The 15,984-nt window shown below is 46.1% G+C and overlaps 1 long non-coding RNA gene across 1 annotated transcript; it reads left to right on the top strand.

The window, feature by feature from the left end:
• Positions 1-1,436: 1,436 nt before the first annotated feature.
• LOC135918714 (uncharacterized) lies at positions 1,437-5,662 on the top strand. Its single transcript, XR_010569737.2, has 3 exons — positions 1,437-1,758; positions 2,598-2,736; positions 3,730-5,662. It is a non-coding gene; the product is annotated as an uncharacterized lncRNA (long non-coding RNA).
• Positions 5,663-15,984: the final 10,322 nt, after the last annotated feature.

Genomic DNA, 15,984 nt, shown 5'->3' with positions numbered 1-15,984 from the left:
CTGGCCCCGTTCCCAAACAACGCTACTGCTCCACTGGGAGCTGGTACGTAGCGCCTCGTGTTGTCGTCCCCACAGGGGGCTGCGACAGGTGAGGGTGCATAAGTTCGCTGCTCAAGGGGAGCACTGGCCCCGCTATCGAGCAACGCGGCGTCTGCTCGCGGGAACAAAGGGCAAAAGTCCCCTAACAAATGACAAAGGTCACTCCGCCTAGCAGACATAACGCGGCAAGTATAATATGCAAAGGCGTACTAACTCGGCTAAGCACAGACAAAGGCTTAATGAGCCTTTGAATCCGCGTTGGGCGCCAGTGTGGGGTCTTCGGGTCTCACAGGAGTACCGACCACCGCGGGTTCGAGCTTAGCGAGCCACAGGGCCGCGTCAGCCGTCAGCCTCTAGCGCCGCTGCGCGCGAGCTCAGGCCACAAGGGGCTACCGAGCGACGCACGCAAAAACACAGTATTGCCCTAAAATGAAGGAAACCGTTTATTGTTTCCAACGGCACCCAACACTGCACAAACGCCCGGTCCCGGGACGGCGGGGAACCAAAGGGGTCCCGCACCAAGGGCGAAAAATACAGCTACGGGCGCCTGTAGCACGTCGCTGCGAGAGCACAGGCTCAAGCTGGGACGCGCCGCTAGGAAAAGTCCCGGCGGCTATGCTACTTGCTCTGGCGATAACCAATGGGCCAACTCGCGAGAGCTCGGGCAATCTCCTTCGGCTTGGGCCTCCGATAAGTGCGGCTCGGCGTGGTACGACCTCGCGCGAGCACTAGGCACCCGTTCTTCGGCTTAGCGTCGGGATAGGAAACAACACGAGGTACGCGCTCCCCGCACGGGCAATGGCGCCGTGCGTGAGCTCAATCCTAGTCACAAAGGTGTCGGCGGACGGGAGGAAGCATCGTACGTACCGGGGCCGTATTCTGTAGCGGTTCCTTTGGGAACCGGTTCCTTTCGGCTGTTGCTATTGGTCGGCGCTTCGATGTCGTCATCCTTGGTGGGCGGGACGACAAATTTTGATGACGTCACACAGGTTGCCAATCTTCTGGAAAGGAACCGGTTCCCTGCTAGGAGCGGAACCGCGGAGAAGTGGTTCGTTTGAGAGTCGCGCGCTGGGGCGAGCAAGATGTCGAGGGTTGCTAGGGCAACCGCGGCTGCCGGCTAATCTCGCGCCAGCTGACGAGCCGGCACCTAGACGAGACGAGACAGAGACGGCAATGGCGGCTCCCTTGGTCGGGCTGCTGGCGAGTGCCGAAACAAAACGACGCGACGAGAGGCAACGACGCGACGCGTTCGGCATGGCCGAAGAAGAGTTTCGAAGGCATTTTAGGCTCTTCAAAGACATAGTGCGACGTCTTTGCGATGAGCTGGAAGGACATCTCGGACCTCAAAGATTGCGTGGTGTCGACACTACGATGAAAGTGCTGTGCGCGCTGCGGTTTTTTGCCACCGCGAGCTTTCAACAGTGCGTCGGGAATGAAGAAGCGATTGCACTGTCGTAGCCTTCGGTCAGCCGGATCATTACAGCCGTCGCCAAGGCCATTACGGTTGTGGGCAAGGAAAAAGGATGGGTTAGATTCCCATCCACGGCGCAACAGAAAGCCGCCGTCAAGGAAGGCTTTCTTAGCCGTGGAAAAATTCCAGGAGTTCTAGGATGTGTGGACGGGAGTCTGATAGCCATCGTTCGCCCTAAGAAGCTCGGCCCCGGCGAAACGGAATCGTACTGGAGCCGTAAAGGGTATTACACCCTCAACTGCATGGTCGTGAGTATTGTTCATTGACAAATATTTTCGATATGTGTTTGCGCGAGTGCACGTTGTAAAAAACTTCGTTTCGTTATTTTTCATCAATTGCCGGCAATACTTGCGTTCCTATTAGAGAAAGTAGCGTTTGTGTTGTATGTGTAATGACGACTTTGATCTTTGCATAGAACACGGCCGCACTTTTTCAGTGCTCTCCAATCACAGTTGAATAGCCTTTTCGATGCTACAATGTAAACACATTACGCGCGACTTAAACCGGAATAGACGCCGTAGCAGTGAAGGGAGTCTTCGTCTGCGAGCGATCCTAACAGAAGACGAGCCCTTGTGATTCTTATTCGACGTAAAACTAAAGCATTGTGGCCAACAGACTGTAAACGCGAAAAGGAGCATCCCATCAATGAAAATGGTGTGAGGGAGAATGAGAATGTGTGGACACCCATTTGCTCTAGCTGTCAATACGGCACATGCTGTTTCCGCGTTCTTTCGCTTGTAATAGGCACTTTGTCTGAAAAAAAAAAAACATAGGTTCACTCTTTAGCAGAATCTTGTACAATATGGACGGAAGAAACCAAAGGAATTATTTTGCGCATTGTGTTGTTACCGCACGCCATACATGAGCATGTGAACACATGCCAACATTGCATTTGTAGGTTAAGATGACACTGTTATCGTGCTGATCATTAGTTCAACTGCCTACTGCGTATGTTGATATCTCCTTTTCTGTAATTGTGTTCACTGACTGAACAGTAACTGTTTGGCAAGTAGTGTTGTAAGCAAAAGGTTGTGCCACATATTTGTTGCAGTGGCACTGACACCTTCTCTTTGCTTTCCCTTATGAGGTGTGCGACGCGAAGCTGAATATCCTGGAAATTGACCCACGGTTTCCGGGATCGTGCCATGATTCATTCGTCTGGAGGCATTCTACATTTCGCCGCCGCCTCTCTCGTGGCCTGTTACTTCATGGAGAAGTCTCGCTTGGTAAGTGCACCTGAAGTAGCAGTGCTTCTTCCACATGTAAAACATACACAGTCAAATCGTTTTGCATCCTAGCAAACTTTAAGAAAGCGTGATTTGCTAGAAATGTGTTGTGAATGCAGCGGTACCTAATGAACCTGCAGCGACTATCGAGAGAAACAAGTCTCTCTTAAAAGGCAGATATTTGTACCAGCATGTATACAACAGCTGACATGTTATGCTGTTTATTTATTAATTTCAATACACTGAATGCCAAGTGGAGCGCTACAGGCAGGGGTGGAATTCTACAGAACACGTCGAAATGGCAGTTTTCAAGTATGGTGGAAAAGGGTTGGTGACAATGGACTCGGGGACCTGGTCCCTGTCCTTGGAACAAAGGAATAAGCGTGTGCGTGAAACTTTCGGCATCGACGTTAGTGATCGGTGTAGTATATATTGTAGAATGGTGCAAGTTGCGCTATTTTGCTTTGTGTCGCAATGTGTGTGATTTTTTTTTTGTTGCAGCGACATGTGGTGCTGGAGTGATTAGAAAGGATCAAACGGGTAGCTCGATTTTGGGTACCTTCATGAGAAGAGGTACGAAAGGTAGAGCAAGGATCCCAGATACTGGCAGCATATTCGAGAGTAGACCTTAGAAGTGTTTTATAAAATAACACTTCTGAAGAGAGAAGAGCTAATAAGTTTTAGTGGAAGATGTACATTTAGGGAGGGGCAAATGGGATGAACGGAGCAGAAAACCACGAGTATGAAATAAATATTACATGTCCAACTTAACCTGAGATAGAGATTTGCAGCCAAGACAACAGGTGAAATAGGGCTTTTCTTTAAAATGAGTTGAACTTTCTTTACAACTTTCCGGGAAGGTCAATGTTTGATAGATATTGCAACAATAAATCCAAGACCCGCTCCTGTTGTAAAAGGGCCCTGGCGTAGACTGTGTTCTTGCATTGCGCCTTAATGTATCCATTTCGTTCACTAACATGCAACACTTTACAGGGGACTCTGGGTACCGGCTAGCGCCATGGATCATGACTCCTGTGCCTGGTCACCCAAATCGCCTCACGGCAGAGGGGCGCTATAATGAGGCACACGCATCAATGCGAAATGCCGTTGAGCGGTGCATAGGAGTCGTCAAGAGCCGCTTCCGATGCCTGCAGATGTATCGGGTGCTCCACTACTCGCCTCAGAAAGCAGCCACTATTGTTGCAGCTTGTGCAGCGCTGCATAACCTCTACCTTGCAGCAGGCGTGCCTCTGCCAGGCGACCCAGATGATGACGGTGCACATGACGACAGCGCACAGCGGCCAGCCCAGGCACAAGTGCCGCTTCAAGTACAGGTGCCACCGCAGGCGCACCCTGTACAGCCTTCTCGAGCTTTGTTTCAATGAGGTCGTGCGGTGCGCGAATCCATAGTTGGTGTGTTTCAGCTGCCCAGAAATTTGCGCATTGCCTACGTGCAAAGTGTGCGCCGGCGCATTCGCTGGCAAATGAGGCGGAGACATGTGCTGGTGGAACATGTTTTATTTTTCTTTTCATGAAGTAAATAGGCCGTGCACTTCAACATAACACATTTCGTGTGCTCACATGTGGCTAATCGTAGTATGCTGCATACTGCGGTAGTGAAAAGCACATGATTTGTCTATGTTGAGCATGACAGATACACATGCAGTGACAAATAGCCATGTGCCATTATGTTACTCCTTTGCTTTGTTCACTGTGCTTTTGAATACTGTCTTGCCAGGGAATTTTCTTTAAATAAAGGTTATTTCCAAGGTGAATGGCAACCAATCTTGCATAGTTGAATATTGCTTTGCGATGCCTATTTTACTGTGCAGTATGCATTGTTCCAAAGCTGAAGGTGTCTGTTCATGTGTGACACACAAGCACAGCACAAGTTGCACAGCAACTGAAATGTCGTTCAAAGCAATCTGTATAGCACATATTGAAACGTACAGCAACAAACGAGACATGCCAAGCACTTTTTGGAGCAGGATTTCTTTACATAGCAGACACTCATGCTTACTACTGCTTTGTTTAAACTCAAGAGTTGTTTCAACATTGCATTTCTTGCACGCATGATTTCACATAATGCTCGTAATTGCTGCTTAACAAGGTGCAACTACGCTATAACACAATATAAACAAAATCATGACAATGAAACATTTCTTTATTTTATTCACTGGGTACCTGCTTCGCCATTCAGGCATTACAGCAGGGAGGGTACAACTCATATAAATGAACACTCAAAATTACATTCGTAAAGCATGGAAGAAATCATCATTTGAACAAATACAGACAGTGTCAGGTGGCAGAGTATTTCAATCTCTTATAGTACGAACATAGAAAGAGTAGCGGAAAGCGTCGCTTTTAACCTTCTATTGCATGGCGTCCCATATTTGGCACATACCAGTTACCATTCTTTTTCGCGTGTGTGAGATTCCCAGTTGAGAATGTGATACCATCAGAGTAAATCTCATAGTTATGCGCACTTATTACGGGCAAGTGCTGCCATCTCTTGAGCGATACGCAAAACAGAGGTGAAGTAGATTTTGGGATGCAACGTGAAACTTGGAGGGGGCAAACACGAGCAATTGTTTTTTTTTCTCTGAAAATTTCGACCGCAGAAGCATAGAAAAATTATTTTGGTATATTTTTTGGTCTCGTCAATTCAAGGCAGTTACTAGTTTTCTCAATTTTGCCTGCAACTACAGCAGAGAAACCGAAATCGGTGTGTGCCATATTTGGCACAGTATGAAACTGAAATACAAAATATGGTAACGTGCTGCCATCTGTTCAATAGCCCGAAGTTGCAGGTCACTCTATCACAAGATGGAATTTTGACGATCGGTACGGTAAGGGCGAATTGTCTACCAAACAGCCGCCTGAAAAGCGAAAAGGAACTGAAATGTAAAGGACGTGGTGCTTCAGAGGCACTCACAAACGCGATACATGACGTGGAGTTATCGTGTGTGCGTTGATACGATAACTGCGCAGTGACATTTCTGCCAAGCTTTGTTGGGAGAGATCCAGTCCAAAAGACTAAGCGCTGGTTTACCTCCGCCAAGGTGTTTCGCGAAATTGATTGCCCCAGTGTAGTAAAGGTCCATAACAGGCACATGGGTGGTGTTGACCTGCTGCACTCACTGTTTGGACTTTACTGCATACATATCAGAGGTCGAAGAAATGGCACTTTCGAATTTTTACGCCTATGCTAGACTTATTGGTAGTAACAGCATGGGTCTTGTACAGGAGGGTGCAGGAGCAGCTTAGGAGGAGACAAGTACTACCGCTGGCTCATTTAAAAGCAGAAATTGCAGAATGCCTTACCTCGCATAACAAGTGCCTACCCAACTAGCGACCAGGAAGGACTTCTAGTTGGGACATCGAATTCCAGATTCAAGTAAAAAAAGCACAGGGACCAGCGGCCGCAATGCCACCCAAAGACGACCGATCTGACGAAGTCGGCCACTGGCCAGAATTTGACGAGAAGAAACAATGTAAGCGGCCACCTTGCACAAACAAGTCGTTGGTAAGATAGAGGAAGTGCAACATTCATCTGTGCCTGAACGCAGCAAACAACTGTTTAATTTCATTCCCCACATCGCACTAAAAAGACCACCGTCCGTGAAGGTTTGTTTTCCGCCCATGGCAGCAAGAGCGCTCAGCCATCTTCATGGTGTGCCATATTTGGCACAAAGCTTTATCTTTATTATTACAGTCGTGTTTGCTCATTCAATCAATAATGAAAGCTGAAAAAATGACTTTTCATAATTCATGCAATAGAGCGTCAAAAGGAATTTCACATTTTTAATTTGTGATCTCGCCTTTGAGAAACATGTGGGCGGCTGAAAATACAATTACCTGGCTATCCCCGCATTAGAGTGGTATATGTTATGAACAAATTTTAATCTGAGGTTTCGGCGATGGTGTTCGAGAAGATGCCAATTTAATGCCTTTTTGCTTTCTGTCATGCTAAGCATCCTGTCATAATTGCCAAGGACAAACCGAACTGCCCTGTTCTGCACTTTTTCTCGTTTATCTACAAGTTCTGTAGTATATGGATCCCAGCAAACACACGCATACTCTAGTGTACTGCGCACATGTGTGAAATACAGTTGCTCCCTAAGTTTCTGTGGCAAGCTACTAAAGATACGTTTCAAGAAACCTAATGCTCCGACAGCCTTGTTCCTAACATGAGTAACGTGTCTGTTCCACCTTAGATCAGCAGAAAAAAATACACCTAAGTATTTATATTCTCACACTTGTTCAAGAGTAGCATTATTTATAGTGTTACGATTGCTGTCATATGAGCGCTTCCCGGTAAAGGTGACGTGGACACTCTTTTGCTCATTCAGTGACATTTTCCATTTTTCACACCATGTGGCAATCAAATCCAAATCATATTGTAGTGCTTGTTGGTCAGATTCGCTGTTGATGACCTTATATACTATACAGTCATCTGCAAACATTCTAAATATTTATTTATTTATTAACGTGTACCTTACAGGCCTTCGAGAAGGCATAGTGTAAGGGGGAAATACGGTAACATATTAGTATGGAATCGGGAAAGAAATAAACATCAGCATGATGAAAGGAGTGCACACAGAACATGGAAAATTAATACATTAGCAAATACAATATGTAGAGCAATAACAATAAATGGTAAACAACAACATAATAGCATAATAACATTGTAAACGTTTTTACATGTTATACAGTACTAAGTATTGTAAAAAAAATGGGAGCGCTGAAATTCTTTAACTTGTAGAAAAAAATGCAAGTAAATTACAAAAGACATGACGTGTTTAGACGGTTGAAACGGCATATTGATTGCTTAGCAGATTGCGAAATGCAGTGTGTTTAGATTGGCATGCAATGGTATCTGGTAGTGCGTTCCATAAACGGACCGCACGGGGCAAAGTTGAAAAATTAAAAGCGTTGTGTGTTGCCATAAATTCGGGTGTAGTTCAGTCGTTGTGACGTCGAGGATGCTTCTTTCAGGTTTGATAAGGTTAGGCCAACTGTGTGAACAAATCTGTGAAATAATAATCGTACAGAAGATGATATATTGTTCGGCAAGTCGTTAATGTAAATTAAAAAGAGAAGAGGCCCAAGTAAACTGCCTTGAGGTACACCAGAGGTGACGTCAAAGAGGCCAGAGGAAAAGTTAGCAACAACAGTGAACTGTTCGCGATTAGTAAGAAAATTACGAATCCATGATAGGGTTAGTGAGTTGAGTTTAATTGATGAGAGCTTTGATATCGGGTGACTATGGGCTACACGATCGAATGCTTTCGAGAAATCCAAAAAGATGCAGTCAATTTGTTTATTACTGTTCATATGAAAGTGTAAGTCTGACGTGAATTCTTGTAGTTCGGTTTCGCAAGAAAATCCTTTTTGGAAACCATGCTGTAAATGATGATGTAATGCCTGAAGTGGTGCCATGAATGTGACTTCTGGGGAACCCCAGAAGTCACAGGTACGTATTCAGAGGAACATCCGTTGAGAGCCACAGACATCTGTCTTGAGCGAAGATACTCGGCAATACATGCGATAACCTTCTCATCCAATTTGTAAAGTAAAAGTTTAGCGATCAGTAGACTATGCGTAACAACGTCAAAAGCTTTTTTGAAATACAGAAATATACAATCAACAATTTGTTTCTTGTCGACTGCGGAGACTAGCTCATGAGTGAATGCAACCAATTGTGTCGTACACGAAAAACCCTGCCGAAACCCATGCTGACTAGGATGAAGAAGGTTATTGTTATCAAGATGAGACATGATGCAGGTATACACATGTGCATGTGCCATAGCCTTACATACATAAAATGCTAGTTAAGGATACTGGTCCGTAATTCTCAACTCTGTTCCTCTGTCCACTCTTATGAATTGGCACCACTCGCGCTAGTTTCCAATCACCAGGAACAACGCTGTTATTTAAGAAATTTTGAAATAAGCGACAGAAGTACAAAGATGCCCGAGCAATTTATAAGGAATGATGTAGGGATATCATCCGGACCACACACTTTTGTTCGTTTCAAACTCTGTAATAATCACTCGATGCTCGTCACACTAAATACAACCTCAGACATTTCGCCGGCTCCGACCGGAAAATCAACTCTATTAACCCCCCTAATGTTTGAATGAGTAGACTGAAATACTGATGAAAGGTATTAAACAAAAATGTCGACCTTACTTGACGCAAGCGATAGTAAATAGCTTGACGATTTCCGCTCAAGCTCGGGCCATCTTCTGAGCGGCAACACTAGCGCGCGACCACACATCAGCCATAACGGCGGTGACTGAGCGAATCGCGACAGCACGTCGACTTGGCGTTGACCTATTGAAACCCATGCGCCTGATGTTCACCTCTTCGTCGGGCTCAAAGAACGGCGGGCAGACTCCGATGGCGCTCGCCCGCCCTCGCGGTCCGGGCAGGCTGCCTCCTCCGGTTCCTCTGTGATTAACACGTTTGTTAGAATATGGTGCGCAAAAGCTCCGTCAACGAGTGTGCTTACCTGGCTGCATCACGGCGGGCGTTATACACGTCTTTCTTCCACACGCCGCGCCATTGGGCTGCAGTTTTCACTGCCGGGCCCTCAGCGTTCAGCAAGGCAATCACTTGCTGCGAGAGCTCCTCCTTGCGCGCCGCCGTCAGCTGTTGACCCAGCACACACGACGCCTTCGCAAGGTAGGGGTGCTCTTCAACAAATGACACGAGTATATCGCGTTGCCTCGCTAAAACATGAGGACCCAGCAGCCTAACCTTCTGCGAGGACATCGTTTTGGATCCGCGGCGCGCAAACTGGCAAGTCCAAAACGTAAACAAAGCGAGGCAACTTGTTTGCATAGCGTATGGCACACCACCTAGCGACTAAATAAGAAAACAACACAAATAAACTTACAACTCCCAGTAGCGGTCTGCGCCGCAAGCTCACATTTATTACTGAAAATATATTTGCAAGTGTTCTGTAGAAACCAATGTTTTTTATCAAACCAGCAACATCCTTTAATTGCTATACCGTCCCCCAAGTACAAACAAAAATGATGACGTGATCTTCCGGCAGACCGCCGCTCGTTGATTGGTTCCCCTCACGCCGCCCCGTTCCACTCTTTCTCCGAGTTACGTAATCCCGACGTAACAGCCAAAAGGAACCGGTTCCCAAAGGAACCGTTACAGAATACGGCCCCCGGGTGCTGTCCCAAGGAGAAGAGAGAGCCCGTACCGTCACGGCAGTAGCCACCAGGGGCCGCTGCGTGACGTCACTAGCTCCGCCCTCACCCGCGAACCATGGCGAGTGGAACGCCACCGCTAAACACCGGTTCGGAGCAAGGGCGACGTGGCTGGGATTACAGACATGGGTGAAATGCGCCCGCACAATGGCGCGTCAAATTCCCCAAATCCCCACACGATATACTGCGAAGCGGTGTGCGTTGTGAAAGAGTTCATTATCGTGAATTTGAGATGATAGCCAAGTTTCAGTAAGTGCGATGATATGCGCAGAACAGGTGTCGATTGCCGATGAAAGAGAAAGAGAAGTTTTCTTATTCAAGATACTTCTGATGTTAGTATACAGAATCGTAACATCAGATGGCGATGATGAATTACCACTCCCCCCTCGCGCCCCTAGGACGCCCCATGTGACGAAGCGCTTGATCCTTGGGGCGCGTGTTCGGATGGCTGCTCGATTTCATCGATTGTGTCGTTAGAAGGATTGTACATGAAGCATTTGCCGCGTATGTATAGCTTATTGTAGCGAAGGCGAAATTTGGGTGATCCCGGATGGCCAATTCCAAATTCCGTAAGTTTCCGTCTCGCAGTTCGAGTGGTGGGTGAAAAATCTTCGCTTATTGAAATTTTGTGTTCCTTGAAATCATTGCGATGTGATAGCATTAGTTCTTTTATTTTGTAGTTGGTAAACTTCGCAATGATGGGTCTGCATTTATTAGCGGAAAATATCCCTAAACGATGAACACGCTGAAATGGGTCGTTTGGTAGCGAGTTAAGAACCTTTGTTAGTGCATTGGTCAGTGTGCTTTCAGTTTGTTGCCAAGTTTCAGATGAATCTGTTAGTCCATGGAAAATCAAATTATCGTGGCGTGACCTGTCCTCCATATCATCTAGACGCTTTCGTAAAGATTTATTTTGTACAGTTAGGTTTTCAATGCATTCTTGCATGCCTGCAAACTTATGGCTCAAGGTATCAAGAACTTTCCCTTTCTCTTCTAGTTCATCCAGACGCGTCTGAACGTTAGTTATTTTTGTTTCGATGCTTTTCTGCCCAGCCTTAATGGATTTAATGTCTGTGGTCAGCTCATGTTGTGCCTTCGAACTTTGTAATGAGCGGGAGTGAACATCTTTGAGCAGTTGAAAAATTACGGTCATCAGTTCTGCAGGGTCTTCAGGGAGTGATACAATTTCTAATAGGGATTCGGATCGAGTGGTGGGGCCAGGGTTCGTTTCTATGTCGCCGGAGCACAAGAGTAGGAAAGCCATAGAAAAGCAATCATGCACAGTTTCACACAGCACCCCTGGGCACGGGAACAGCAATAAGCAGATGTCATCACTTTTTTTAGCGTACAAGGAAAACGTACACACCTGCATCGGAGCAAAGCGAAAATCAGGAGCCATGCTTCTTGCAATGTTCCCGTGCCCACTGAATCCGAGGACGGAGTGGCCACAGCTTAAATTCCTTGCGGGCGATGATGCAGTCGTCGATGGGGTTGAACGGCCGAAGGCGAGCGATTCCATCGGGTGCGCAGGGATGAAATGTTTGTTGAAGTGGCCACAGTCGGGCAGTGGCGGTGGTAGCATCTGAGCTGATGGGCATGAGGGAGATAGCGATTCCGGTATCAGCCAAGTGAAGAAGAGCGTCAGCGTAACCTGCATCGGAGCAAAGCGAAAATCAGGAGCCATGCTTCTTGCAATGTTCCCGTGCCCACTGTAATGTAATTGTTTAATGAAAAAAATAAGTGAATTACAACGAGCTTTACCGAGTAAATAAGGTAATTGTTAAATAACACATTTACAAAAAAATCTAATTGATTACAAGTAATTCCAACACTCCTCAGGGAGTTCAGGATACCACCAGAGAGTTCACAGGGAATACGGTCATATGTGCCTTTCACGTCGAGAAAGAACGCACAACTGATATTCGCTTGAAAGTTCATTCTCTTTCGACACATATAGTCAGGCAAATGGCGCTGTCGATAGAGGAAAGGACACAACTAAACCCTCCCGCGGTGACGTTGTATTTGCATTGATGATATAGAGTTCCTTGGCGTAACTAAACGATCGGTTGGCTTTATTTGTCTTTCTCAACAAATGTAAAAGGTAAAATGTTTCGAAGAGAGTGAACCTCTGGCATTCATCGTTTCTCTGGTTTATCCCCCATCGACAGTTTTTTTTTCAACTACCAACATTTTACCTTTCATCTACATCGGTCCTTCAAAGACAAGCCTTTAAATTAAAGAGATGGGTTCTGCAGTGGATCATGCATCGCAGCATTGTCAAGTGATATGTGCCTAGCACAGTGTGACAAACGCATTCAAGCGCGCATTGGCACGGCTTTCGTGACTAAAGATTTTAAGTTCGGCGTTTGTCCAATGTACCTTTCTCACGGAGTTAAGACATATTAGCCCCGAGAACGAACGCGAGCGGCGCTGCGAGCGCCGCTCGCGTGACGTCAGGGCACGGACTCGCGTTTGTCGTCTGCTACAGTTCGGGCGTTGTCCGGGCGCTTTCTGCGGTGTTTTCGCTTGTTCGCCCTCGTTCTCACTGCTGGTATAGTTATGGTGGTCGTCTCACATATATTTTTACGACGTCTTCCTTTGCGAACATTTATTCAAAGAGCTAATTTCTTAGACAACAATGCAGCTCTCGAAGGCAACGCTACAGTGCCAGCCGAAGCGACGCAGACCAGCCCATTGCGGGTTTTTCATACGTGGATAGACAATCGCAAAAGCATAGCCTATAGGAATCCAGTTATGATACCATACCTGCCGCGGTGAAACAAGTATGTCAGAAAGCTGGCTATATATGACTTCTACAGCAGTTACGTTGATATTATTCCGCTAAAACAGGTTTGCTCACGACGAATAGTTCATGGTATAATATCGAATTTTAGCATTTCCTCACAGAAACGCTCGGCAGTAGCACGGGGACTTAACTAATACTGGAGCTTAGATTCTACACGCCTCACTTGCTTCTTTAACTGCTTGTCAACATTAGGCGGTTCTTCACGTGTTTATTTTTTTTAAGCGGCGGAAATTTGAAGTAAAGGTAATGAAGGCTTACAGCTATTTACAGGGTACAAATAGGAATGTACCAATATATATTCCCTTTTCCGTGCTACACGTTCAACTCACCTCTTTAGAGCGCGTTTGTTAATGATTAATAATGTATGTTATGTTCCTCTTTTTTGTCTATGTTACCAAGTGTATATCATTTATTTATTTCAATGCCGCAGTGTGTTTTGCATTGTTATTGTGGAAATATTTCACTGTCCTTTCATATATTATATAACTGCAATGCTTTATGGCCACTATATAAATGTAATTTATATGGCGCTTGATGTGTTACCCCATGCAGCCATATTGTACCTAACGGGGTGAGGTTACCTCAAGCTGCGTCTGTGCGGCTTTTTTCCCTCATCCACCTCCATTTACCACTCCTCTGTACATGTGTGTGTGTGAATGGAAATTAATAAAGCTAATCAAATCAAACTCACTTGGGAAATTTACTGGTGCTTGTTGCTTGAGGAGTATACATGACGAATCTGTTTGTCGAACTGACACAGGCTGCTCGGCCCAATTTTTTTAGTGAAGTATGCCTGCTGGACCGCATAGCTGCAGCCAGAAAGAAGTCGAAGCGTCAATGACTAGTAGTATGGGACATATTGAAGATATCGAAATTCCCCCGGTGGAGGGTCAGAAATAAAGTGAAAGTATATGCAAGGCTTGTGGTGCTTTCTTTATGAATGTTTGCGATTGGATTGGAACAAACTTAATTTAGCCTGCAAGGTTCTCTTTTATGTACCGACGAAGCGAATAGTTATCCGTTTGTGTAATGAAATAACGCTGGATCGAGACATGGTGAGACAGAAGGTGCTTGAATTTTCCTTTTGTAGGCAATCTAAGCTGCGGTGTAGTAGCTCGAGAATACTTTAGCTATTCCAGTTGGCGCTGTAAATAAATGCTTTATGGTTTTAATTCGAAGCTGTAATGAACTGATGGGTTTCGCGAACATAGCGTGCCTCGCCATACGGACAGTCGATTGCTACCGTTACGTGATCAGGGGTGTGCCATATTGTCGATAAAGGCTACTGAGGGCCACTATGAAACGTTTCATCACTTTCAATTGAGTGGCTCTCGATCTTAACAATGAAACTTTTTTCTCAGGTGATTGCTACTATGGTGTTTGTGAATTAACTATGTAAATACTCCACATGACGCGCCGTCGTGTTAACAGCCATGAGCAATTCGTCTTTTGGAGGCCTGTTTCAGAGGGGGATGAAAGTAGCAGCAAACTTTTTTCATAAGAAATGCGCCCCTAACTATTTTTTTACGCATTAATGAATGGCCATATTTGAATAGAACACACCGGAGTAATAGGAATCATGATGACAGCTTCGCTGGGCACTGTCTTTCTAACATCGGATAACATGTTGACGCCAATTACCAAATTTTTCTTCCACGTAAAATGCAATGCCTCTCATAGCTAAATACTAAAGAAATGTCAAGTGTTTAGCGAAGCATCATACACAACTTCGCGCGTTGAATTTGCAGATATTCATTTTTTAGTCAAAATTTACGGTTAGACACGGCGCATATATGCATTGCAAAACCTAGTAGACCCCTTGAACGCTACTTAGCTTGCGATATCCAAGCCGCAAAGTTTCTCGACTCACACGCTTTTGAAGAAGAAACTGTGGTTAAGGTATGACAGCCGAAAGAAGACGATGTATTCTTCAATACGTACGGCTCGAGCCACCTGTACCCCAAGCATACACGAAGGGAACGAGCGCGCGCGGTAGCCGAGCGAGCCGGAGCGAGCGGCGTCCTGGCCGTGACGTCACTCGCGAGAGGGCGCCACTCCTAATTCTCACCGCTAATAGGTGAAACTCCCGTCAGCGCGAGCGAGCGCGGGCGACCAGATAAAGTCACAATTGTTGTATGCGCCGACGGGGCCATATACAGTGGCGGCGCCATGCGGCGCGTCGTAGAAGCCGCAGCGAAAAAAAAAAAAATGCAGCGCCCAGGCAGGCGGCTCCGGCCACTCCGGTGCGCTCTCAACGGCGGTAATTTTTTTCCAGGCCGTCAGCACGATAACGGCTCCGCGGGCTTGTGACCATTTCTGGTCGCCGCAAACAGCGGAGTTTCCACTCCTAAATATTTCTTGCTCCGTGACCTTGCTTTGACCCGTATAAATTTGCGCCATAACATTATGTTACACAGAAGGGGGAGGCGAATGCCCCCTTCTAGCTTCCCCCCCACCCCCGAGAGATGCCGGTACTTCTGCCAATATAATTGAACTTGCAGTGCGCATAGCCCCTCCCCTCGTCTGAACCCTATGTCCACTTCTTCTGATAAGGGACTCCTTATTCTATCCCAGATACACCTCTGGCTTGAACTCAAAGTGCTACAAATAATCAAGTATCTTTATAACTGCTTTTGATTACTAATAGCGCATACCACAAGCGTATTGTATGCAATTTCTTAAAAGACTGCCCGAAAAGAAACCACCTGCGCGGACGCAACTAAAAGCATACATCAGGCAGCAATACAGCATTGCACTACGCCATATGTACACATTGGGGTTCCCGACATATAGACCAAACTGTCATAATCGCAAGATATAGAAAACAGCTCGCCCGAGAAATTTTCGAAGCATCGTGCATCGATCGGCTTGGCCCGAGTAAGAACTTGATTAGCTACCACACTAATTGCTGGAGAGCGCCGCAGTCTCTGATGACTCTGCGTTGTTCCCCCGCCTTTCTTTCTTTCCTTTTTCCTGACTGACTAACCTTTGGTGCCTTAGATTTACAGCTGTTTTAGCGTCCCGTTGCATTTTGTGCATACCCCCATTATAGCGCTTCTTAGCTTTTTTTTTTTTTTAAATTATGGGGTTTTACGTGCCAAAACCACTTTCTGATTATGAGGCACGCCGTAGTGGAGGACTCCGGAAATTTCGACCACCTGGGGTTGTTTAACGTGCACCTAAATCTAAGTACACGGGTGTTTTCGCATT

Source organism: Dermacentor albipictus, unplaced genomic scaffold (assembly GCF_038994185.2).
Source record: "Dermacentor albipictus isolate Rhodes 1998 colony unplaced genomic scaffold, USDA_Dalb.pri_finalv2 scaffold_21, whole genome shotgun sequence".
NCBI classification, from domain to species: domain Eukaryota; kingdom Metazoa; phylum Arthropoda; class Arachnida; order Ixodida; family Ixodidae; genus Dermacentor; species Dermacentor albipictus.
The sequence above is the reverse complement of the archived record's forward strand: the minus strand, read 5'-3'. Positions and strand labels throughout refer to the sequence as shown.